This window comes from Cydia splendana, chromosome 13 (assembly GCF_910591565.1).
Source record: "Cydia splendana chromosome 13, ilCydSple1.2, whole genome shotgun sequence".
In the NCBI taxonomy this organism is placed as follows: Eukaryota; Metazoa; Arthropoda; class Insecta; order Lepidoptera; family Tortricidae; genus Cydia; species Cydia splendana.
Window position 1 is genome coordinate 12,464,572 of NC_085972.1, and position 27,600 is coordinate 12,492,171.

Consider the following 27,600-nt stretch of genomic DNA (forward strand, 5'->3'; position numbering starts at 1 on the left):
TTTTGTTTTATTATTTATCGCTGTGTTAAGCATAGAGTAGACATAAAATAGGGTATCTGCTATAGTTATTGGCCACTACATAGTAATTGGCCGCTCTTAACGATAATTTCAATTGGCCTGTTTATTTCTGATATCTTAGGAAAGGCTAATCGTTAATATCTATGTATTGGCCAATAACTTTAGCAGTCACCCTATGTGAATACAAATCCGAGAAATTTTGTGGCAACTGAACTGATACTTACGAGAGTGGCGTAGTATGTCTTTCTACAAAGCTAAACATGCATTTCAGTCAAACATTGGTTTGTCTGAGGTAACCCTATACCACAGAATAAATAATAGTACTAGGTACAGAAGACTCACTCTCTAACAAAACGCGTCTGTTACGATCTGGACAGATATGGCCGCTAGGTGGCGACAGCGCCACGCGCGGCTAATGGCTAGCCACCAAAATTGGTGTGGAACGGATGTACTTTTAGCTACCTGTTGTAGCAAAGCGACGAAATCGCGGAGTGAGCCACGCCTGCCTACACGCAATAAGCGGGCCTAGCTTTCGTAATTAAACAGCCTATCACCCTGTAGGTACCTACGTCTGCAAAAGGGCTTACATATGTACTTATTTAATTTCACGGCTCACAGGACAACCCGAGTTCGTCGCGATCGAGTAAGTAATACCTTCTTTAGAGCATTGTAAAGTACCTAAAGCGAATTATTTCAGGTTGGTTTAACTAATGCGGCTTACATAGTAGCTGCTATGAAGTCAGACCGATGCTTGATTTCGTGGAGAAAAGTAAAATACATGTATTATTTTCAACTCTTCGAATACATAATGACTTACTTTTCCATTACCTAGAGAATAGTTATTTTCAACAAAAAATACATTAATTAATATGCGGCGGCTTCTCTACATAATTATCAGGTCCATCTTGCCTTAAATTTTTATTCAAATACTTTTTTACCAGCAGAACATTCCTTTCAGAAGTGTTATCAAAGAACATTCTACATAACATGCAAACTTTGTTTATGCCAGTTTATTTACCTGCTTTCCCCGTGCGTAACCGTCTATTGACGTGGGTGCGGCGAGACTGGAGCCCTGTAGTTTATGGACGTATGAAAGACTTTAACTAATACTAGTATAGCTACCTACACCTACAGTTACAACAAGACTGAAATAATAAGTGAATATAAATAGGAAACTTTTATATAACCCCTTTTCTATAGAAAGTCGCATGGCTGGCATGGCATGTGCTAAAAAGCCGTATGGCTTTTCAGCATCTAGGAAGGAATGGTGCCAATTAAACAGACTCCGTACCGAACATGGACGCTGTGCGGACTACCTGTTTAAGTGTGGTTGGCGAGACTCACCAGCATGCGACTGCGGGGCCCCAGTGCAGACTATACACCACATTATACATAGTTGCCCGAAACGGAAATTTGTCGGAGAGGCTCTAGACCTTCATTCGCCTAATGCACACGCTGCCCAATGGGTGAAGAATTTAGATATCGTATTGTAAATATTGTAATTGATAATTAGCGACTCTGTAAATGCCATACGAATAAATAAATATAGAAAGTTGTACCTGGTACCGTAACAGTTAAAAAAAGATTATTTTCTACTCATAATCAGGGGTTATTTGTATTAATAAATGCTTTTTATGCAAAATTGTTCGTCTCACTTCTGTGACGATTCAGATGAGAGAGAATGGTAAACAAATGATAACAAATTGTAAATGAAAAACATACATTTCAAGATAATAAAACGCTAGTAAAACAGAAAGAACTCTATTCTGATCGCGTTTATCGCTATCGATAAAATTTCCGTTTCTTTACACACAAGTAGCTTTATTCACGACAGTAAACTCTACCGTAATACGCCTGCAGCATTCGATATGTATATTCTATTTCCACTTGAACGTGATATCTATATTGGCAGTGGCACGTTGGAGTAAATTGCGTTGTTTATGTGGAGTGTTGTATTTACCTGCTCCTACCTCGATAATGACACGGGTCAGGATTATCAGGAAATACACATTCTGTGGTGGCTAAAGGTTAACTATAATATTGACTTAATTATATCTATTCTCTTTTAGCTATTTTAATCAGGCCTCGGAAACTGATGTACTGTTTTCGATTAAGTACCTAGCTTACAAAGGCGAGTAACCAATCTAGTACACCGTAAGGTATCATTGCCTTAAAAAATAAGTATCCTTTTCATAAGTTTTTAGTCACTTGCATAGAGAAAACACCTGAAGCTATACATATTTCCCAACTTATTCTACACAGACTGCTTATAAAAATGTAAAATCCGGTAATAGGTACATGAAGAGAAAACTTTATCTATTCTTGTGCTTGAAACATAAAGACAAACGCTTATTTTACGAGCACTCGCTGTGTATGTGGCAGTTTGCATATATTGACCTAGTTTGGCAAAAACTACTCCATAAAACTAGGTGCATCCATTACCAACACAACCGTTTCTTATCGACCTGTTGAATTTTTCAAAAGTCACAACATAATTAATCATGATTATTCATGATGCAGACAAATGATGAAAGTACTAGTATGTCACATTCGTATGTATGTGTTATAGTATGTAGCGTGTATCAGACGGACTGCAACCCGACTGCAATGTATATGGGGACTGCACGCCAACTGCAACGCCAGCGTGGAGTTCCCATACAATTTGCGGTCGGGTTACAGTCCATCTCTACCGGCCCTTAGGTAAGCAAAATTAATAATTAATTAAAAGATAAAGAAAAAAGAAGTTTCACAAATCTAAGATTAGATTCCTCATCTTCATATTGCGTTGGACATTTGATCTTACAATAAAAACAGGATCGATATTCCAGACGTGGCTCCTACTGTATTAATGAGAGCCCAAGAGAAATGTTGTTTTATTGATATGTTTGGGTTATTAAACTTTTATTAACTAACTGAACGTACCTAAAAGTAATTATTTCGCCTAAAGCCATAAGTTAAAATCGTGATGAAAAACCGCAAAGCCATCGGATATTTCAGTGGAGTTCGACCACAACATTCATTTAACTTGTAGCTCAAACGACCCAACATTAAAGTTTAAAAGGACGTAAATATTCCCAGCTATTGGATTTCATGTGACCTTTGTGATATGTTTATCAAAGTATCCACGGCAGATACCTGCGAGAATTAGTTTCATTTCACACCCAAAAATAATTTTAACTTCGCATTTTGGTTAATAGAACACAGTAAAATTTAATATCGCCAACTTTAAGAAATATATACCCATTATTTCCAATTAAACTCCGCAATCCCTGGCAACAATATTAATTTACTTTCGCCATTTATATTTTACAATCAGATACACGTAACAAATTTAATTTTGAACGAGCGAATCAACCAGCAGCTGGAATTAATGGAAATCGAATCAATCATAAAATCATCCTCATTAACATTTTCATATTATTGATGATTGATCGGGATTGCTTCTCAACAAATTTTGTATAATAGGACTTCTCAGTTTATTCTTCTAATGAGTTATTAGTTGGGAATGATAAATATTTATACTTATGTTGTTTATGATATCGTAATTGAGTCTTACCGAATATGGATTGGCGCAGAAGAGACGTTAAAAATGCCTACTGGACTATAGTAACTATACCATGATGTAATTAAACGAGTCAGATAGTGGAGTTAGAAAATAAAACTTCTTTGCTATCAAACTTTTAATGACATGCTCGCGCAGATTAACCATCGACATATAAATATTGTTTAAATGTCTCCAGTCACAGAATACTATGATTTTTCTTGAGGGACTTCTGTTAAATATTACCATCTGCTCTCACCACCATTATTTCCGGACAACAAAGATTCGCGTCCGGCGACTCTCCGCCCCGCGCCCCGGCAAAAACCTTTGTTCCGGACAGTTAACTGCAGCGACAAAGAATTAATTCCTTTTCAAGATTGTTGACTATTCCCGACATTTTTTTTATTAAAATGCTTTTATTTTCACGAATCTACAGAAAACAAGGTTCTTTAGGAAATTAATTCACAATCATTTGTCTAAATTAATCACTGACGTTAATGAGTAATCCATTTGGAAAAACGAGTTCACAATCGCGTTTACCCTTTCAATAAATAGATTCTGATCGTTGAACTTGTGCTCGTCTATGCCAGCATGTTCAACATCAGACTGATTGTATCTCATTTCCGTCATTTTTATTGCATCATCATTGTCCGCTGTTATAATTTTCATCGAGACTAAGGCTTCTATTAAACCTAAAACTGAGTATTCTTTAAGATGCTGTCTAAATATTGTTTCTGGATAGACTTCTTCTATTTTAAGATTGCATTGCCGAAGGACTCCTGCTAGCGTTCCATAGTAAACATTGATAAGGGTTTCGTAATGTTGAGAGAGTAACTCCCGCTCCGTTGACATGTATAGGAAGTATGATATATCCGAGACCGGAGACGCGTACCGGCTCAGCTGATAGTCGACGAACATTACTTCTACCGGTCTCGTCCCCTGTGACCAAACAAGCCAATTTTAGTACATACAGGATGATATTGAAATCTACGCATTCCTTTAAGGAGCTAATAAAATATTACCTGATTTTTAAAAAGTATGTTATTAATCCAACAGTCTCCGTGACAAATAGTACTGTACTGAAGCGGTGGGGGTGTTTTCAAAATAGCCAATATATGTCTATCAAGCGCCCTTAAGTTTTCTTTATACGATGAATTCGTCACTACGTTAACTGAAGTATCATAACAATATTTCATAGAGTTTGGTAGTTTAACAAGGTCTGAATATTGCACATTTTTGCTCAATATAGTCTTAATCTTATCAAATTCTCCCGAATAATATGTTTCCCATACAAAAGACAGGGCATGTAGTTTAGCCATATTTATTAGAGTCAATTTAGCATGATCGATGCTAATCGAAAGAAATCTGTTATGTATATTATACTCATCCAGCATTTGTGATAAAACCATCACTTCTTTGTTATATTCATCACTGCTATAAATACAATTCGGAAATTTCATTTTCAATCCTTCAATCACTTTAAACGTTCTTTGGATCTCAAGCAACTTGGGAACTATGGCGTTATAAAACACGTGACCTCTTTTGTAAAGTTCTCTGAAATTCGCACGCTGATTTAGATCTAAATGACACTTTATTAAAATCTTCTTCTTTATTTTTGATCCATTTCTCTTGCCACTGATGTCGACTAGGTACGTATTACTAAAGAAAGTATCGACATCGTCACACCCGTATTGTATAACGTACTCGATGTCATGAATGTCAATTATCTTCGCTGTTTTCTGTATTATTTCCGCCAATTCCCAGTGAAATCGTGAAACCTTTCGTGGCATTTTACGAGGTACGTTATTATTACACAAAATAATATTTCGTACTGTCCATGTATCTTATACAGAGCATCAATTGTGTCAACACGAGATTGACGTTATCAGTACAATTTATCTTACTTATCTGCATTGAGACCACTTAAAAGAAGCACTTACGTCTTACTGTGTTATTGCGTAAAAGATTTTTGCTTCCAACCAATTATCTAAGAAGTACTATGCGAGACAGCACCAAATTTTGATACTTATTTTTAATTTTTAGTTTTAGGTAAATATTTTAATTGTAGTTAGTTTCAGTTGTATATTCCTGTTTATGTCCTTTAATAATTTATATTAATAAACCACCTAAATTTAATTTAAGATATGTCCGAATCCAAATTTACCAAGTATTTATATTTTACTTTTGTTGCAAAACTCAATTGTAACTGAATTTAAGAAAATCGAATGTAAGTAGTACCTATAAATAGTGTATTTGCACCTAAATAATAGTCACTATGGTTATTTTAAGTTATACATAGATTGTAGATAAAAATTGACCTAAAGCCCGCGAAAAAATCCAAACAGTTACGTTAGACCGAGGTTCTAATGTCAAGGTAGACAAGGTGAGACATGTACAATTTTATCGGTAGGTAATCTGACACTTCACACGATGAATAGCACGTCTTGGACGTTATCAGCGCGGAACGAGTCCTGTCCGAACAAATATGAGATAAACTAGGCCTGGCACAATGCCTTTTGTCAAGTGCGCGCTCTGGACGGCCAGAGCGTCCTGTGCTTCGCACGTCTACTTTACTCGTTTTCATATCTCTGTCCAGCGTAGTTTTGAATTGTGAACTTTATGTGCCAGGAACAAAGTTTCTTTTGCAATTACACATTAGGTGTGATACGAGTCCGGGGAAGTTGTTGGTCGCCAGGCGTGCATTCCCGTATTCATTGTATTCCGCTTAATGCATTCGGTGATGCTTTTGTCTGCATTGTCGCGGTCCTTGCGGATGTCGAATCTAATATTGGAACGTGTGCTATTGAAGCGTCATGATTGTTTGGGTAAGATATGATGCAATATGACAAAGGCAATTGGTTCTATTTGATGCATTTAACCTGCCTCAATTGACTTGATTAGATGTCTACGACGATTGTGTACTGTATTATGCAAAGGATAGCTTTATTTATAGTACCATTCTCATACATGCTTACTACTAAAACAAGAATGTCAGATATTTTAGTTTTTTACACAGGAGTTAGCGCACAGTAATCCAGTTTTTTAGCTAATGCCTCTATCGCCGTAGACTAGGAATGTGATATTAAATATTAAGAGAGCACAATGTATAATACATATAAGCACTAGTTAGTATAGAATAAATTAGTCTAAGTTTACTGTAGGTCAAAGGTACCTTTTGCTCATTCTGCCGCTCCCCCTAAAAGATTATTTAATCATTAGAACGAACTAGAATAACTACAGAAGTCTGACTACAGTGCCGTAAGTTTGACAACGTCATATATTGTAATGCAATATAATTATATTTAATTAAAACATAGAATTTTATTTTACCCAGAGAAACGTTTTATTGACCCAGTGCCTGCATCTGTCTCTGTAAGACTATGAGAATTACAACGCAGCGCGCAGGTGCGGCAACGTTGAATTAATTTTACCTAGGTATTCCTTTCATTAGCAACATCATAGTCAAACAAGTCTTTGACGTCAAAGCAATACACCATGATACCCATTATTCTGCAAATAATCGAGCATCCCGATGTATCTGTCGGCGACATACTTTGACGTCAGGTGGCGTCTGTTTGCCGCGGTTGACGTGGGTCGTGCCCGCGGGCACTTTGACTCGGAAACGTTGCCCATGTAGGCATTCAATATCTAAATTATTTAGATAGTCGGCCTTTATTTTGACTTTGTTATTGTTAAGGAAAGTAGGAAGTGGAATCATCATCATCATCTTCCTCGCGTTATCCCGACATTTTGCCACGGCTCATGGGAGCCTGGGGTTCGTTTGGCAACTAATTCCGAGAATTGGCGGAGGCACTAGTTTTTACAAAAGCAAGCTTTTTTGGGATTAGTCCGGTTTCCTCACGATGTTTCCACGATGATTTGTTGTGTGTGTGTGAAAGTAGGAAGTGGAATAAACCTTCATAAAACGTGATAGGTAGCAACTTAACTGCATTGGAAGTAAAATAATGGTGCTTGTTAGCTGTACTTTTTATCAGGATATATCACTTATTTATGATGAAAGAATAACTTTCTTCTTATTCAGTTTAATACCCCTTGGAGTTTCTGTTTTCGTTAGATCTGATGTAGCCAAAGCTGTAAGGCTAAATTAATCTGGTTTCGAAATATTTTTTTTTACATTCCTAAAACTGAATGATTATGTAACTTGATTTCAGGGCAGAGGAAACGCGTCTAGACGTACAGGAAATCGGTTCTCGTGGCCAAAGTATTGACGCCGACGCCGCGCCGATGAGATTTACACACCTAGTGCGCACTCCATTTTTACACTTTTCAAATTGTGTTACTGGCAAGGAGATATTAAACTTCCGGACCCCGGACAGGATGATGAGAAATGTAATCACGTGGCTGTCTGTTACTTAAAACTATCCACGAACAAATATCTTTTTCCCATTATTCATAAAATTTAACAATTTTTTGCACCAGCTATAAAAGCACTGAAGGAAAATAGGTACATTTTGTACCTATGTACCTACTTAATAAAAGATAATTTATGATGAATATAAATCAAAGAACTCAAGAAGGCAACCTGGGGAGCATCTTTTATTTATAGTTACGTTTATTTTAAGTTTTATAACAGTTTCGTTTTGATGATTTAGTTAGTTTACTTCTTCTTTCGTGTCAAGGTTACCTTAAACTTAGTTTACTGTAGATTTATTAAACTTTTACTGTATATTGTTATTTTATGCTTTTCCTAAAATACACAGTTTTCTTACAAATTTATATGTATTTGGAATATGTATACAAATTAGCGTCGAAGTATATATGTACAACCGATAGATATTCCTCATAGCTTTTCGTTTTGGGGCTGATCCATCCGGTTGTCACTTAGCTGATAGAATATGTGAAAGTCACGTATGTTATTGTCAAAGATGACTTGTTATTTTCAATAACTCGGCGCCTATTGGTTCGGGTGTCGTTTACATTAAATCTCTAATAGATTCAAGGGAATTGTTATTAAGTGCACCACTTTGTTACTTATAATATGGCACAATCTCAACTTCGTTTGAAGCTTTACTGCATTTTACATACCTAATGAAGAACATGACAAGTCTGCATGAAGGCTTTGGCATAAAATATGTAATAAGTCTTAGATGATGTTGTGCCTGAGGGAAATTACCGTTATTAGGGCATTCCACGAGAAAGCCGCTTACGAAATACCTTTTAAATACTTCTGTAAACGCTGAGAAACGATTAAGATCTGGTAATATTTCATGACTTGACTTACAAATTGGTAGTATATTTTCGAGATTTACCTACGCATTGGATTGAAGTAGTTTCCGCACAAGGCACAAGCAATTTGTAAAGGGGCCCACTGATTAACAGTCCGCCGGACGGTATCGGCCTGTCAGTAAGAACAAAATTTTGACAGTTCCGGGCCCCTTAAGCGACATTCTCGTGGAATGCCCCTATTACGTATTATATAGTAGTTTAAATCATTTGTCTACTTACATATAAAAGAGAACAATTTGACTCACCTGTATTGATTAATTGATGTAATTAATAATTCTATGCAAAAACAAACCTGTTAGAATTTAATATAAATTAGCCTCGCTATATAACAATATAAAACTCGAGTAGTTACGTGCTTTTCAAACGCGGTCTCGTATTCCCGTTGCGTCTAAAAGTTTCATCCCATTTAAGTACCCGGTGACTGCCAGATCTACCCTTGTCATCATCACAACTAACTTTCACTGTAACATCGCGGAAAGTTGCCATGCCGACATTGGCAACTTAGCTAATCCAATTTATTTAGTTTTATAGGTGCGTAGTTAACATGTGGTCAACATAATGTTTGTAGTTAGACTAATTGATGTGTTAATAGCACAAAGTTTCTTGGCTATGTTAGTTCAATGACTTTTGAAGTGAAACCTTTCGTACACGTGTAAAGGATGACTCACGCTAGACCGGGCCGTGCCCGGGCCGAGGCGTCCGTTGTCATTTTCTATGACGGCTGATTGGTGACCACTTTCCATAGAAAAAGAAGCGCCGGAAGCTCCGGCCCCGCCCCGGCCCGGTCTAGCGTAGTCATCCTTAACCCTTCAAATAGAGACGATACCTATACCAACAAATATTTTTTTATAAGTAATAATATGTTTTGGTGAAATGTCTGTTGGGGGTTATTAATAGAAGATTTAGGTAGTTATGTCAGTGAAACGACGAATTTGACTCAATTTATTAAAAAAACGCTAAATACTAGGTCTTATTTATTGGGGTTATTAAAATGCAATTCTGGTTGGACACGCAATGACTACTGATTAAAAAAGTCCATTTATAGGACAAGCACTGTGCTGATATCTTTATTAGGTGCCGTAATAATTTACGATATAGCTTCGCTCGCCGAGCCTCATCGCTAGAAGCTTTAATAGAGAATGGCTGCATGCTCGATTTGCCGCAATATTATAGGAAATAAAATCAGCTCGCCCACACCGGGCACAATAGCCTCGGCTGAAATAATCTCGAAGGATCATATTAGAGAGGAATAATGAAACTCTTACGTAGAACGCTATAAAATGTTATTAAAAGGAATTGTGGAAGATTTAGCTAGCACTTACTGTATCAAATGGAAACGGAAGAATTATCCAGGAACGGGAATAGGGACACGTTTCCTATGGTGCTTTGGAAAAATATTAAAGTTAGGTAATATGAAGTATATCCTTTCAATGTGAAATGTTTAAAATGTAAACGTTTCAGAATGCAGCTCATTGAAAATTTTAATTAATGCAAAAATAGACCTCTAGCTTTGTTCTTGTATTCGTTCATTTTATTTTAAAGAGTCTTTGTAAAATACACTTAATATAAGCGTTCAATTCATATTAACTATTTTTAAAATAAGTACCTAGTAATTACATGTTGATGAGAACTTTATAAAGGTGAGTCAGTTCGAATGGCAACTGCAGCTGCATTACTGTAGCGACATTCATGCAGGCACAGTTGCCACGCGAACGTCACCTTAAGGCCGGAGCCCCACTGCTGCGCACGCTACATCCACGGCCCACGTTTTAATACAAACCGTGGATAACCTAACGGCGGATATGTTTTTTTCTTTTTCCTAGCATAAACTTCTTACGAGTATGTTAAGGCTGTGCATCGCAAAATAACAGGATCTTAGAAAGGTGGCAGTGGCTAGCCCCGGAAATAAACAGATGTGATTTTCGGATATATGTTTTTTGACTGTATGATAAGAGATTTCATGCTAGTCGAAACACGAATGCTTAAAATTTTCTCGATAGAAAATAAATCCAAAGTTACCTCTTCATTTTCCTTAAGTACCTCAGTGCAACTAGAAAACACATCCATATCCAGCATAATCCACTTTAAAGTAAAGGTTTTCATCTCGTCTTAATAGTCATAGCAAAGAATATTTACTTATTATCATTATACCGACGGATTTATCATCGTTTTTGATTTTATGAATTCAACTGAAAACGCCCATTTTACGCAATTCGGCTTCTCATTCTGTCATGCGTCAAAGTCATAAGTGCATCCTTTATGCCAGTAATGTTAGATGGCCGTCGGGCCTCAAAGAGGTAAGACCTATGTCAAATCGCGCAGCGCTCCGGATTACGTAAAATTTACATATCCAATAAACGATGAGTCGTAGCTCCATTGAGTAGTAACGGAATCGGAGGTCTACTACAGGTGGTGACATCTTTACAGGCTTATACGTTACGCATGTGTGCGTGTTTGCTTAGCTAAGTCAAAATATATACTCTTTGAACAATTACAACGGGTTAGGAAATTTCGACAGTTGTTGTAATGTATTGGTGGCTGTGTGATATTAGGCATCAGTGAAAATTGCGTCGCCTATGAGTGACCGATCTAGGGTTCTAACCTGAACCATCCTCAACTTTTTGTATTTTTTTTTCGAAAATATCTATAAAAATATTATTTTTGCTTATCTTATTGTAATATAAAAATAAATCGTAAAATAAAATAATTAAAATTTTAAAATAAATCTGTTTGTTTCATACGCAAATAAATTAAAATTATTGAAATATGTGTAAGTATTAATAAAATAATTACTTATGTTATTTTAATATTACGAAAAGTTTTATTCGTAAGTATTTATTCATACCTATTTGTTGTATCTTCTAGGACTCTAGGTCACATTATAATTATTTAAGTACCACTAAAAAAAGATCCCTACTTACAAAAACTCACACGGTTCGGGGTTCGAACCCGTGACCTTAGGTTTGAAAGCCGCACGCCAGTACAATTTCACATACCTATTTTATAATTTATAATGAATAATGACAGGATACTGTGGAAAAAGTGAAATATGTAATACACTGTACTCTGTTACTATCATTATACAGTTTGTTTTAGCTTGACTAGGAGGAATGAGAAAAACGTGCCGAGCGAGAGGCTTAAATCTATCTGTCCCTTTCTTAAAGTTGCCAATTAAAGAAATGATGATTGGTTTATGACATTTGTTTTGATATTCATTGTTTCAACATCATTTGTCGGTATTTTTGGCATACATTTAATTACTTTGACAAATTTTGCTTTTTAGTATGTTGCGATGACTCAAAACGCCTGGGTTACCAGCGATTTTTCTAATAAAACTTTATTGAGTCGAAAGAAATGGTTGTCTACTATACTGGGTGGAAAAAAATAATAGGCTCTGGAGGGAAAGTGCCTTAAAACCTTAAGTTGGCTCATTTTACTTAAATTAAACATTCTTTTATTTTTTTTAAGAAACATCTATAGTTGGTCAAGCAGATCTTGTCAGTAGAAAAAGGCGGCAAAGGATGATGTTTCGCTCCCATACAAGTTTGGCCCAACACTCGCTAAACATGGGAGGTATATTATCAGGCTCTAAACATGAAATGGAAGTCCCGACAGTAATTAGAAATTCACGGACACTTCACAGAACATTATAAAAGCGGGATTTCTCTACGATTTTGAGGTTAGAAATTCTGCCGTAATGGGTATCAATAAGGTATCATCGTACGGATATGTTAAATATTATTATGCCTTATTACAAGGAAATAAGGTGCCGTAAATAGTGTAAACATATCCATGATATTAGGCATTTAAAGGCTGTCAAGGAACAAAAATCGAATGAGTTGATATTAGGTTAATAGATTTTTTTAAATACCTATGATAATACATACATTCAATACGCGTTCCATAAATTAATAAGCCATAACATGCGAACCGGAATAGAGTATAACAGTTAGAGCTATTTTATAATAAAAATTGTTATAGCATCAAATGTAAAACCAATCACTTAAGTAATAGTTATTTGTTTTACAAGGGGGCAAAGTTGTTGTTTAACCGCTCGTGCTAATATTGATACCCGAGCAAACGAAAGATCCCAAAGTTGAAAATGGAATCTTGAGCGTTGCGAGGGTTTCAAAGCACGAGGGTTAAACAAAATTTGCCTCCGAGTGAAACACAACATTTTTCACCACACCAACCCGAAGCAAATATTTAATGTAAAATATCAAACAAAATCAAACCAAATAAATCCAAATAAATGTTTTTAAATATTTATCATCCAAAATCATCATTTAAAAGTCAATTCTACCAGCAAACATAAGAAAACAACTCAAAATTTGCATTTGATTACTTTGCCTCACATGTGAATAAAATGCAACTTTGCTATCAGTTTTTGAAGTGCAAAGTAAGCCTTTCCGAGCTGGTGTGGTGAAAACATATTTTTTTCAGTTCCAGAAAGAGAAGGGAATATAGTAACCATCACATGATTGTTATAATAAATTCAATAACTTTTCCAAAAAAGAAAGTTTGTTTATGTTTGCCTAAAAGGCAGTTAATAATAAACTTAAATTATTTCAAATAAATTAGGATTCTTAAGTTTTGGTTTTTTATCATATACGCAATTTATAAATAAGTTAGATATACATTTTCCCTTTACTTTTAGTTTAAGTATTTTAATGTATTTTTAAGTCTACATAGTATAAATATTCGTGTTTTAGTTTAGTTACTTTAAACCTATTTTTGTGTTATTCATACCCTGATATCAAATAACGTTTTATAAAAAAAAACAATAATCAATTTTAAAGAAGAAATAAACGACTCCAATAGGGAAAGCCGGTGAAAGTTAATTGTAAATTGGTGCTCATCTTGATTTCATACAATACCATCAAATTAATATGTAATAATTAATATGAAAACACAATCCATAGCGACTCTATTCGTTCTATATTCGTTCGCTATTCACACGCTACTTATTCACTTTTGACGTAAGTCATTTGGGCATGTTACAATTAAAGTCATTGGAAAAAAAAGTTTTTACTGTATCGCAGTTCTGTTTGCAATTTTGATACTTAGTGCTTAATACAGTATGTCGTTAGTGGTATGAATGTTTTTCTTTGAAGAACATTATAAGTAAGCGTTATTAGCATCAACCATCAGGAACATTGTAGAAATGTATTCTGCTGCCATACATTTTTGTTTAGCTCTAGACGTCCATTTATAAACTGTCATTGATTCTATGTAATAGCGCAGGATGTGTTGATTTGGTTTAATTACTCTTTTACTTATTTTTGTTACTAAGAAGTGTCCGTTGGAATCTAATATATGTATGAGATTGTAAGAAATATGATTAAATTTATCATATATATGTCGGCGGCCGATCGTAAGATCAGGCATATCGTGAAATTCCTAGGCATATCGTGAAACGTCAAAATCTTTGACTACCTAACGAACCTATCCTACCTATGTATTGGTTTAATGTGACTATCGTCAAAACATTACACAGGAACATTACGATCTGCCTGATCTTACGATCGGCCTACGACATATATATGCTTATCGAATGGTAGGCTAAATTCGGCGTGATCCTTTGACAAAATGTAGGCGCGAATAGAAGGATATCGTCTCATAGACCAAAGTATTTAACTATCTATCGGTGTATATACCTATGTACTTAGAAGTCTAAAATATCGTTTATAATAATAATAATAATAAGAAGAGTCTCGACCAACACCTAGAGAGGCTCTCGCTGGGTGGTTGGATCAAGGGTCAGATGCAGAAGGCGGTAATTTTGGACACGGCGCGTATAGTACGTCGATTCCTCACTCTGCGGCCCTGACCACCGGCAGCTTGGACCCTGCCCCGCTGCCGGCGGCACCCTAGGTTAGGTTTTTTATAATGTGTTTATATATTTTTGTTATGTTTTGTAAGTGTTTTTATATTTTACTTTTATACTCACATTGTAAAACCCTAACCTAAGACCCTAATTGAATAAAGAGAATAATAATAATAATGAGTTGGTGGCAAATAAGCATACGGACCTCCTGATGGTAAGCTTTCGCCGTAGCCTATGGACGCCCGCAACCCCAGGGTTGTAGCAATCGCGTTACCGACATACCTTTCTTGAAGAACCCCACACCCACACTGATGGAGGTCCAGGAGAAAACCTCGGCAGGGAGCGTCCGCGGGAGGGGCACACTGCGCGATAATGTGAGGATGAACACCCTACCGACGGCGAGCGGTACGGTGTGATAGAAAGCGGCCGTTGGCATCATGTCAAACAATTTTTCAAAGCACAGCCCATCATTGTACAAGCGGTAGAACACACATATGGAAATGTAATTCCATATCAATAAGGTTGTAATTGGCATTTAGTGACCGTAAATCCCAAGTAAATCTATTTTCATCATATTTTAATATTTTACCAAAAATAATCTTCTCTCTTTTCTTGTGTTATTTTCTTATTATCAATACTCTTATAATACTTACAATTAACTATGCTGTTAGCATCTTCCAAAAATCAACAATAAAAACTGGCTACGTAGTCTTAAGTTTATTACAACAATATATATAATTATTTTATTATTTGCCATTAGTAACAACGCCATCTATTTCTTTTCTGTCCGAATTTAAGTTCCTGGGGGACCGCGTTACGCGTTATGGTAGTTAACTGTTTTGAAGTTAGATGGAGTTCAAGTGCACCGCGAAGCGCTTCCATGTGTGCGTGCTAGCGGGGGGGACGAAGCTAGCGGATGTGGCTTACGAAAAGCTATTCGCGGCTTTGGTAGGGCCTTAAGGCCGGAGCTCCACTGCTGCGCACGCTATGTACACGACCCACGTTCCTATACAAAATTTCGTGGGCTTGCCCACGGTTTGTATTAAAACGTGGGCCGTGTACATAGCGTGCGCAGCAGTGGGGCTCCGGCCTAATATTATGGTAACGATAAGTCATGTAACACGAACAAATAACACCTAATGTTTTAGTTATGAAAGTGAATAAGCTGTATTGAATGCTACAGCGTACACAATATTGGTTTGAGTGGGTTGTTTGTTTCGTTCAATGGAACCTGCATGGCTAACTTCGCGATGATTGTTTCTCACTACACACTGTTCTGTAGTTTATGCAATAATACACTTTTGTACGATTTTCATCGAGCTTCGCCGGTTCAGGTGTACCTTATTAGTATTAGTATACCTATGTTGCTAGACCCATTATATATGTAAATGGGAGCGATGATTTTGCAGTGATTTTTAAATAAAGATAATAATGTTTAATGCAATACGAATACCAAGCTGAAATTGAATTGGTTTAGTACTGCAAGCGGCCAACAGTAGGTAATCGTTTCTTAAAAAGTTAAATATTTATTACTTTTGCCTGCCATGTCGTAATCTTAGGAATTAGATATGTACTAAGTATTAACGCATGTCGTGTTTACCTATAATTGGATAGACACTTATTCATGTACTTATGGAAATTTATCTGTAATTTCTGAAGTGTTGTATCTGTTGGTAACGTACCTTAAATAAATAAAATTCTTGCTTAGGAACATAGTCCAAAATTTCCCTTCCATGTTGTACCTACTTAACCCCTGGGGCGCCCCACAATTACCGTAGTATGGAACTCCTATACTAGTTACCAGCACACGTGTCTGTTTAGGGCGCTCCACGGGTAGGAAATCTTGCATAGGTAATAGGTACATAGTCCAAGAATGGTTTACTTTTAGTTTTTTTTTTATGTTATTAGATGGGGTGTTAAATTAATATGATACAATTGATCCACCTTTTAAACTTCAAATGAATGCGTAATAAACTCCTATTAAAATTTAAATATGGTTTAATGCTATTATGTCGTTTTGTATAACACCTCTTAAACGTAAAGCAAATTCGACCTCATAGCGACTACCGGTTAATAAAAGTTGATTAACCCATAAACGATAATTTAAACCACAAAACACATGTCTTTAGCCTCTAGCCGTGTGTCTCGGTGTCAGGGGCGCATTAGGCCGCGGAACAGGGGTGCGTATCGATTGGCACCCCGCCGGCCCGGCACTACATAATATTGCTCTCAACACCCGAACTCACCCTTTGTGTTGTTGCAACTTTCGCGGGATTGTTCCGGAAACACTACGTTTGAACTCCTTGAGTTTTTTGATGGAATTGAAATTGAATAGCTTGGGGATGAAAAGTAAACGATAGCTGTAGGGTTTCGTTAAAACTGATGTTTTGGACTTTTGGACTTTTGGACTTTCAACGTTACGTTCAAGACACAAAGGTCTGGAAATTAAATAAATTGATGATGGTGTAAAATTGATGATAAAAGAAAAGTCTTTGATGAAAAGTCAATGATAATCTCTCTTTAACAAATCCATAGGTAGGGTACCCTGCAACGCATTCGCCTTAACCTTTTCGACGCCGTGTCTAACATAAAAGCTGTCATGCGGACACCACGTCACCGAAGCGTCAAAACTGAAATTGAACTTTATGCATATGCACGTAGGTCTATGTTGCTCTGTGGTCTGTGACCGAATAATCAGTCTTTGGCGTTGAACCTGCGGTGCGGATATATCGGTCATTGGCGTCCAAAAGGTTAATACCTATCTTTGTAAATGACTTTTATATATACCTATATATTTGGCAAGAATATTATCGTCATATTATCTCACCATCAATAAACAAACTTTTTTGTCCTAAAACGTCCCTATTAGCATTATGATATCACCTGTGCCACACGAAATGGCCGTTAATCAAAACGCCCGACGCAGTCTCCGTCCGATTTGCACACCTTCCTCGTGGCATATTTTTTTATAAGTATTTATTGTGCATTTATTTATATATGTTTATAATATGTTGACATATGTAGTGTTTGCCTCTGAGACACCCCATATAATAAATACTTAACTATTTATAAAATGTTCGGTACTTATAGTATAAATAATGCGAAAATCTGTTACTTTTTGTCTGTGTGTCTGTTGAAGATTGTCGATCTTCTTTATTTACTGGACTGTAGTACAAAGAAATATTATTTCTTATAATCGGATTTATTGATGGGACAGCGACCAACCAATTGTAGCGACAATCCTGTTCCGAGTTAATAACAAATCCATAGGTACTTAATAATATATAAGTACTTACTTAACATTATTTATTATCTGGCAGGAATATAATCTCAGAATCAATGAAAAAGCTTTTTAGTGATAAAATGTTCATTAGCATATGATATCACCTGTGCCATGGGCCGTGGCCATTAATCAATGGCCGACGGGGACCCGGCCCGATTTACACACCATCTCCCTGCTCTAATGACTCAATGTTACACTGGCTTTGCCATAATTTTTTATACCCAAAAAAACGACAAACAGTGTCAATATTTTTATTTTTATTTGTCTATGGAGAAATGGGTATGTTAAATAAGTACCTATATCTGATTTTATGATTCATAAAAAGTCTATTTATTCTAAAGCAACACTACAACTTGTCTCAGATTCGATAAGTTATTTATTTCTACTCTCTTTTGTTATTTGATCAGACAAAGTGACTTCAGACTATTTATTAAGTAATACGGATACTTACACAAATAATGAGAAATTGCACATGGGTGGTCTAGATCAAATAAAGCCATCAACAAGGAGAGAAAGATCAATAAACTAAATGTAACTTAATCAAAAATAATATTTAAAAAAATAATCGAATAAGTGGCTCCATATCCTGTGGCGATGGCGTGATTGTTGGTAATTCCATAATGTTTATGTGTTGAACGACACATTTGTGTTTTGAAAGAGATATAAAACAATCATGAAACACGAGGAATTCAACTTGGAATGAGGAGCTTAGTTTCGTAAATGCAAGGCTTCGCCCGCCTAAGAAATGTGACACGACTGTTTAACCTGAATTGCTGTGTAACATTTCACGTCAATATTGCCGTAGAAACCTACTACTGGTAATTAGGTGTATAATATTTTGAATTTTTGATTGTTACGGATAATCTTGTACCTATACAAAAATATTATTTAATACGTGTAACTTTTAAAATTCTATCGGCTCGATTCGGAAAATGAATTAGAGTTCTACTAGACTTGAACAAGTTACGATATGGATAATTTAAAGATATTTGTAAGATAGATATGTCAAATTTGACGTTTCCGCGATTCTGGAGATCCTCTTGAACGATTTCGACAAGTTATGACTTAGATATCCAAGTCACATCTAGGCGATATCTAATGTAGATCTAGTTGATTTCTAAATCGTCTCAAGATCTTGTGATTATCTCGAAATCCGAATAGGCCTGTTAGTCAAAATCATTCTGATGAGCTTAATTTCTCAAAATATTTAGTAGTTACCTTAGTATCCATGGAGCTTTAATTAAACGTATTATTTACGTGTACCGAGCTTCAAAGGAAACATAAAACGTCTTTAAGGTAATAACAGTAAATCATCTTTCAATTTTCTCCCCCATTTATTACAGCAACAATCCGGCGAGGATTGAATAGGTGCAGAATTCCCTTTGTTATCCAAAATTGCCTAATTAACCGTCCGGGTTCGCATACCTGTCCAATAAAAATACTGTAATTAAATAAAATCGTGACCTCCTTGTAATAAGGCAGGTATTTGACAAATTCGGTGAAGCGTACCGTCTAATTATGAACGCCAATTATCTGTAATATTCGAGCATCATTCTAAATTGTCCCAAATCACCTCTGCGATGAAATTGGCAATATCACTTCGGCACTTCCTCCATTATAATTATCATTACAGACGAAGTCATGTGTAAAGTGTGCAGAACGATCGTTGAGATTCGCATTGCGCTCATTACGTCGCTCTTTTTAGCTGGCATTACAAAAATCCCTCTCGGGAATGCTAAAATATTTGTTCATATTCCTGGAGAGGAAAGTATTAGCTGCTCAAACTGAAATTAAATAACCAACTTTGAAAACTTTTAGTTCTGTGTTCACTAAGATTCATTTATCACTCATGCATAGAAAAATACTCTTAAAATTTGAATAAAAAATCGTCCTAGGAAACTCAAGTAACTTGCGTCGCGTCTGAGAGCGAAAAAGTTTGCATTTTGCTTTAAAAACAGAGCCGAAGGCAGCAGAATGTATTATGGGACCTTTCCGCGTCGATAAGTAAATGTTACCCTCGTCCGTACGAGTTATGAACCCTTGCAAAGTGCAGAGTGTATTTTTCCACGGCGCTTGAAAACAATCTGAATGGATAATCTCTTCCCCCGAAAACTGATTTAGCTGCTGGGCGATTAAAATTTAAATGTTTTATGAGATATCCGGCGGTCAATTACGCCAGATATTAATTACTGTAATGTCTTTACGATTAAAAGTTTTGGATTGTTTAAAGAGAGAGAATTAGATATACCTACCTATTAATATGTACCTATCCAATGTAGTATAAATTAAAATAACTTTTGGAGTTAAATTGTCAAAAAAAAAATATTTTTGTGACCCAAAAGAAATCCTACATCCGTAACAGTAACCATACCCTTGTTTGAACATTATCCTAAAGGGTTGATGGCTGAAATAAAGCCACGAGGTAACCGCTAATATATTTTCGGAAATGAGAATAGTAGTGCCGTTTCTAAGTGTCACTTCTAACCTTTCCTCCATCTGTCGGGCCTCCCCCGGGGGTGGCCGGAAATATCGATTGTAGCGCCTACCTGTTGTGCGGCGGGCGGCAGTGCAGCCCGGCTCTACCGAATAACGCGAAATGGGAATAAATGAGTACCTAAATAAATAAATATTTAAAATTGGAGTGCGTTGAGATTTGTGTCTGGGACAAGTAGTTTTCAGTATGATATAAAATATAATGAATAGCACAATTTCAGTAACGAGAAAATAACGCCCTACCCTCACTTACAACCCCTCTGGTGTTGTGGGTATCCATGGGCAGCGGTAATCGCTTACCCTCAGGAGATCCGTCTGCTCGTTTGTCTCCTATATCATAAAAAAATATCTTAACTATTATGTTATTCTAAATGGTTACATCATATTTATTTTTTTGACTGAAATGCAATAAATATGTCATAATTATCAAATGTATGTGACCAGCCGTAGGCATACTCGTTATTAATTAACAAATACGGATACTAATGTAATACTGACTGCACTGATCAAACATTACATATATTAATGTCTGCACGATTCCAGTATGGGCGAACCACAGGCAGGCTTCGTTTAAATGTTAATTCATTGATTGCGAGTCATAATGGAGTCTAAAATAAATAGATGAACAAATATTGACTGGGTTTAATTATTAAATATATTTATAATCGACTTTTCACAGTAATTAAATTACTAAATAAAATAAATAAATAAATATTAAGGACATTTTTACACAAATTGACTAAGCCCCACGGTAAGCTTAAGAAAGCTTGTGTTGTGGGTACTCAGACAACGATATATATAATATATAAATACTTAAATACATAGAAAACAACCATGACTCAGGAACAAATATCTGTATCATCATACAAATAAATGCCCTTACCAGGACTCGAACCGTGTTGTTAAAACACAATTAATGATGGCTTTTATTTGTTTTGCGTAAAAGCTAGTGACATGTATTATATTTGTAATAATATAAGATAGAGTATAAACTAGGTATTCAAGCCGAACCGAATAAACCAAGGTCGGTTTACGGTCAACTAGAGGTCCACTTCATGTTTTGTTGATCGAAATATTTGTTAGTCATGTAACATTCTGTGCAATTGTTGGCCGATTTTTTTGTGAAATATGAGAAGAATCGGTTCGGTAATATTAGACTATGAAAAGGAGAAGCAGGATCTCGACGAAAGGCCTATTGCATAATAAAATACAAGCTAATAAATACTATTATACAAATTTTGTTTTGTATATCTATTAGATTTTATTATGCAATAGGTCCCAATATTTATATTTTGCAAATTGCTAGTGTATCCCGGGGTGTATAGTAGATTAATATCAGGTCGGCTGTCTGAAATTTTACTGTTAGCTTTATTTGAATTACGAAGTAAACTAAACCTCCTTTCTTTCTTAACCCCCAGTGAACTTCAATGATTGCTCCTGCCTCTTGTTCCAGTGATGTTCCATTTATTAATTCATAGAACTTGGTACCGTTGTTCGTACCTACTCCACCAAATCCGACTCCACTTGAGTTTCAAACGCATTAGCAGTCCCCTAGGTGCGACCACTGTATATCGAATAAATCTTAAATTTCTTTAAATCGCGTGTTTTATCCGACGAGGGATAAAACTTTTTCAATTTCCATTCAAATGCCAGCATGGCGGCACTTAGCGAGAAAGTATTGTCGAAAATTTATCCTGAAAATATTTTAAGTAACTTTGACGTCGAATTTCGAGCATAACCCGCGGAAATGTTTCATACAGAGATAAAGGGTATTGAGCTGCGTTTGCACGACAGGGCTTTTGAAGCACAATCATAGCATTAAAAATTTTATTGTATTAGATTTTAACAATTTATATTCTATGTTTTTCACCAGAGCCAACAAACAAAATGTGAGACATATGAAGATCGTCAACGTAATAATTTATCTGTAAAAGCGCGTATTGTTATTAATACAAATCTTTTATTATATTACCTTTAGTGGTACCTATATTTTATGGGAAATTACAAAGACAATAAAAACTAGAGAACATTGTATTTAACTAATTTCTATATCTTCACACGTTTCTAGTTAAATAAAAAATCAGTCAAACATTGTTTTAAATTATAACTTTGAACATAAATAGTTCACATTTAAAAGTCAAAAGAATAAATAGCAGGATAATTCATGCTAATAAATCCAGCATCTTTCTTTAATCTTGAACAAGGTTATGCGGTCGTAACCTTTTTAGATGTAATCTTACGGCCATGAAAAATGAGCTTTATTATGAGCACTATTATACAAAAAACTTCTCGATTAGAAAATTTTACGTACAAAATTGTTTCAAAGAAACGTCAATCATTTTGTAAAACAAATCGATTTATTACCTAACTATAAATATGTACTATAGGATCATCATTCATCTTACACTCGACCTGCGGGCTCAGCACGGTTCCATTTTTATCGACTATCACTATGCGCGTCCCTTTCGCACTTACATACTTGTTAGAACGTGCCAGGCATGGTGACAAGGGATAAAAACACGACCGTGCTAAGCCGCCTGGTCCCACAGTAAGCTTAATAAGGAACTCAGGAACAAATATCTGCGATAAACACACAAAAAAAGGATTTGAACCCGGGACTTCCTGCTTCATAGGCAAGGTCACTACCGACTAGGCTAGGAGGCCGTTAAATATTTCAAATATCTACATAACTAACATGGTTCTTAAAGCAGCAGAATGTCACAAAAACACGTATTCAATGCATCTTCAAACGCACTCAAGTGCACTCAACTAAGTGTCACTCGATTCAAGTTGTTCACCCTGCCCTAAATCTTCTATCTTTTTCTAGTCTGCGAAGCGTAAAAGAGAAAAACCAAGTCACTTAAAGGCCGTTTCACACTGTCATATGCTATCGAGGTTGGCAGATATTGCTTTGAATCTATTTCAGCTCAATGGGAAAAGGATTTCTCGGAATGGATCGTACCAGTCGACATGATAAAAAGTTACTACACTTTAACGTGCTTCGTCATCGTCGAGTGTAGGTAAGTTAGCGTGTGTATTTAGAAATAGGGGTAGATTGTAATCTTACGGTCACAATGGGGGACCGAACAATTATTTACTTGTGTCGACACGGATGACAAAAGATAATCTCCATGTTGTATGCTCTCGCATCTCTTGTGTGGTTGTTTATGAGTGTAATAATTATTTAAATTAACCAACTTCGTCTTATAACAAAGTTGGTGAATCCGTTACATGAACATTCCTTGGCGCCAAGTTATAAGGTGTTTAATATTTAGGCCACATTAGCTAGGAGTCATGACCATCGAATCTTTGCCAAAGTTGTGCGATTCAATGGCAAGTGAAACACGGTTGAGAGGCATGACACGCTTAGACGCACCCGGGGTGGGGCGGCCCCTTTATTTGCCGTCCTCGGCGCACCCTCGAATGCAAGGGAAAGATAAATTCAAGTCATTGGATATGGTAATGCATTACTATCCCACACAACAGACTTTGTGTAGAGCTACAGCACGGGTGAAGTTTTTTCTGACTTCGTAGTGTTTAAGGATTGACGATTTATAGTACGAGTACCTATAGGTAATATTAAGTAGAGAATGAAGAGTGTACCTAACTCGTTATAGTTATGACGTGTGGTATGGTATGGTACGATGGGAGACATAATAAGACAATGAAGCCATGTTCCAACTTTTTATCATGACAATTCAATTAGCCACTTAGGTCTTTGTCGTGGCCATAAATGGTATAATAGATTAGTTACTGTTAATAATTTAATTTAGTTTTCCTAAAAGGTTTAACGATGCCCCTAACAAACTTTCCTTCCTCACGTAACTACCAGGCGGACGTAATCATACGAGTCCATATAGTAGTCTTAACAAGCTAGTTTTACGACCCACCTTCCTTTGAGTTATGGGGGTGCTAAACCCACCTAACTTCCATGAGGTATTCGGCTATGATTGCCAAACAAATATGAGAATGAAACGTTTATTGTGTTCTTTTGCCCAGTTTTATCATGCCACTCATAGTGAAAGGGTGGGAATGAAATTCAATCTCCTACCTAATATTTATTTGCACTTCGCGCTTGGGTGATGTTTGATGTCGGATTCCCGGTTCCATATATGATAATATCTTTCCTCTTTTAATATACATGGTTAGAAAAAAATGTCGTATGTTACATTATGTATTAGAGTGTTTTGAATATTTTATGTAAAAAAAGTGCATACCAATCTGTAAGTGTTAGTCCCAAGATTGTTTCTATAAAATTGGCAATTCAGGGCAGTTCAGTGGCTAGAGTCAGACCAAGAAAAGTCAGCAGCGGATGTGATAGCCCACGTAGTGCAAGTGTTATTTTAAACGTCAAACTTCTATGAAATTATGACGTATAAATAACACTTGCACTGCGTGGGCTATCAATCCGCTGCAGATTTTTCTTGGACCAACTCTAGTGGCTTATAACTTGCGTCAATATTGTATGCAAACAACCGACAATCCGTTTATACACCTCTATAAATAAAAAAATAATCTTAAATTGTCCTTTATCCTAACGAAATATTATTATGACAAATTATAAATACCAACAAAAATTCATAAGGCTTGTTGAAGGACTCACAAGTATATCATCCATAAAGCATACTATAAGTGGCCATTTCTAATCGCAACTAACCATCTTACAGAAAATCGTTCCGAAAATAATTGTTATAGGAAGAAATGCTCACAATGGCGTCATTTTTTAGGAAAAATGTTTCAAGAAAAAAAAATATAGTTGTCTGTAAAGTCGGTTTACGGACGATAATTTGGCATGATAACGTCATAAGAAAAGGTGGCCGTTAACCGTAACGTTACCATGGAGATCTTTCCACAACGTGACACTTTTTCGTGCATGCTACCGGTGTTCATCGATTTATAAGACGTTATCACGTCAAAAAGGGATTGTCTAATTTGAGAGTGGGCTATTCAAGATTATTGCTCATTGCACCTAATAGCTTTCAATTACACAAATGGTCTGTCAACAAAAGTTGATAATAATTATCGTATATGATGGAATCGTAATAACTAAGATGTTAGTGTTGAGTTGATTGTGTCATTTTATTAACAATTCTGTTCAAATGATTTTTTTATAATTTTATGCTATATGTATGTAATAATATTTGTTCCCAAAATTGCATTTTAATAAAATAATATTCAGCCTTGTGGTTTTACATACCAGTTTCACATAGGTAAGGCTACAATACGCCACCAACGGTGCCAAACGAGTTATGCTAACAAATAGCCCGGGATCTGTAACTACAACACGAATAGGAACGTTGTGCCGTTACGAGGGCAGTAGGCCGCCCTAGTGTGCACTCAGCCTAACGACGCATTCATTCGCAACCCGCAGGAGCCGCGTTTAATCACCTTTCTTACGTGTAGTTCACTCTGACTATACTGGGTTAGCGTCCAAATGGATCAGCAAGAGAAAATCACAAAGTAAAATAACGTAAAATATATACTTATTATTGAAACCAATTGCAAAATGTTACCATGTCACCTTTGCGTCTGGAAGGGCGCGGGACGGATTCTTTGACTAAGTTAAAAGAAAAAGATATATAAGATATACAAAATCGTCATAGAAGTGAAATGTTTACCGCTTAAGTCAGTATTTTAGTAAAGACAGACATCGTTTAGGATCTAGCTAAACTAGCTATTCATTTTCGGAATGAAATGACTTTCCGTGTTTTTACAGATTTATTTTATCGACTTTATTCAAACTTTGGATGTAGATAGATGTTTGCGTGAACAAATTACCTCACTTTTATTTTCTCAGACCCCATTTTGATTATTCCCCTTTATACCAATCCAGTAAACGCAACTAACGTGAGAACTGAGAGCGTAACTAAGATACTTCCTTTCCTCTTGTAGGTAACAACGAGCACGGCTCGGAAGGGTTTTATTTTTCAGCATTCGCTACAGCAATTACATTTTGCAACCGCGGCCCATAGATCACCCTCACACGTTTAATTGCTTTCTTTTACTTTGCGCGGTTGTAAATTGGGGTTAAGGGAATTAAGCTTCGATGTGACAGATTTATCTGGGGGTTTTAGAGCAGTAATGTTAATTTAAGAGTTTTAATCTAATACACGCTGTAGACATCTCAATAAGGCCTAGTTTACCCTCTGCGTTCGAAGGTCAGATGGCAGTCGCTTTCGTAAAAACTAGTGCCTACGCCTATTCTCGGGATTATTTGCCAAGCGGACCCCAGGCTCCCATGAGCCGCGGCAAAATGCCGGGATAACGCGAGGAAGATGATAACGCGATGTAGACTTCTAATATCTGAGGTCGTGGGTTCAAATTTCTTGTTGAGAACTTTTGTACGAAATATCAATTTTAATTTTCAGGGTGAAAGAAAGGGATATTATAAGAGGATTAAGTTTTTAGAGTTCGTACTACTTCATACACTGTCCTAAAGAAATCGTGAGCCAATGAAGTTTGCTAAACAAACAAAGCCAAATTTTACTCGCCGGAGGTATATTATATCCCACCAAAACATTTTCATATAAAATGTTGCCAAGACGAAACCATACTCAAGGCTAGCACTGTCAAAAAGTTAACGAGCGAGAGGCTCAGGTTATAAGAAAATGTAAGTTCGAATTAGCCTGTTATTAGCTTCTTGTCTTTATAACAAGAAACTATGAATTTCGCCTTAATATGTTCATCAAAAACCACACAAATGTGTAATTTGGCCTGTAATACTGTAGGCAAAATCTCAATTAATAACACATAGTGAAAATAATTATATTGATACCTATGTTAATCAATTGGCAGCTGTGGCAATGGGAAATCATTTAAGATTAATTCAGGCGTTTTTGGTTACCAGGAACCGCCCGCGCATTAAAATAAAGAGAAACTTTACCTCTGCCAATCTGCACTAAATGATTAAATATCAGTTAAAAATTAAAAAAATTCATGTATCTGGGCATTTTCATTTAACTTGTACTTAAAAGCGTGACTTATGTCGTGTTTCAGTAACGTCTAACCGTTACATTCCTGACAAAATGTATGGGATTTGACATTGACCGTCAGTTTTGTAACGATTGCTAACCGAACGTTAAAGGTGTTCAATTAAGTGAAAATGCCCATCTATTTTACCAATTATATGAATGATATTTCTTTATGTTTATGGAAATTATGAAAAATACTGGAGAATCACTACATGGAATA

General features: G+C 36.1%; 1 protein-coding gene and 1 long non-coding RNA gene across 7 annotated transcripts in view; both read right to left on the reverse strand.

The window, feature by feature from the left end:
- The window catches only part of LOC134796086 (kazrin), a 135,047-nt gene that overhangs the window by 106,107 nt on the left and 1,340 nt on the right, over positions 1–27,600 (reverse strand). The gene's annotated exons all lie outside the window — the stretch shown is intronic.
- LOC134796578 (uncharacterized) lies at positions 3,999–5,395 on the reverse strand. The gene is made up of 2 exons (XR_010144961.1): positions 4,582–5,395; positions 3,999–4,498 (listed from the first exon to the last, which is right to left on the reverse strand). It is a non-coding gene; the product is annotated as an uncharacterized LOC134796578 (long non-coding RNA).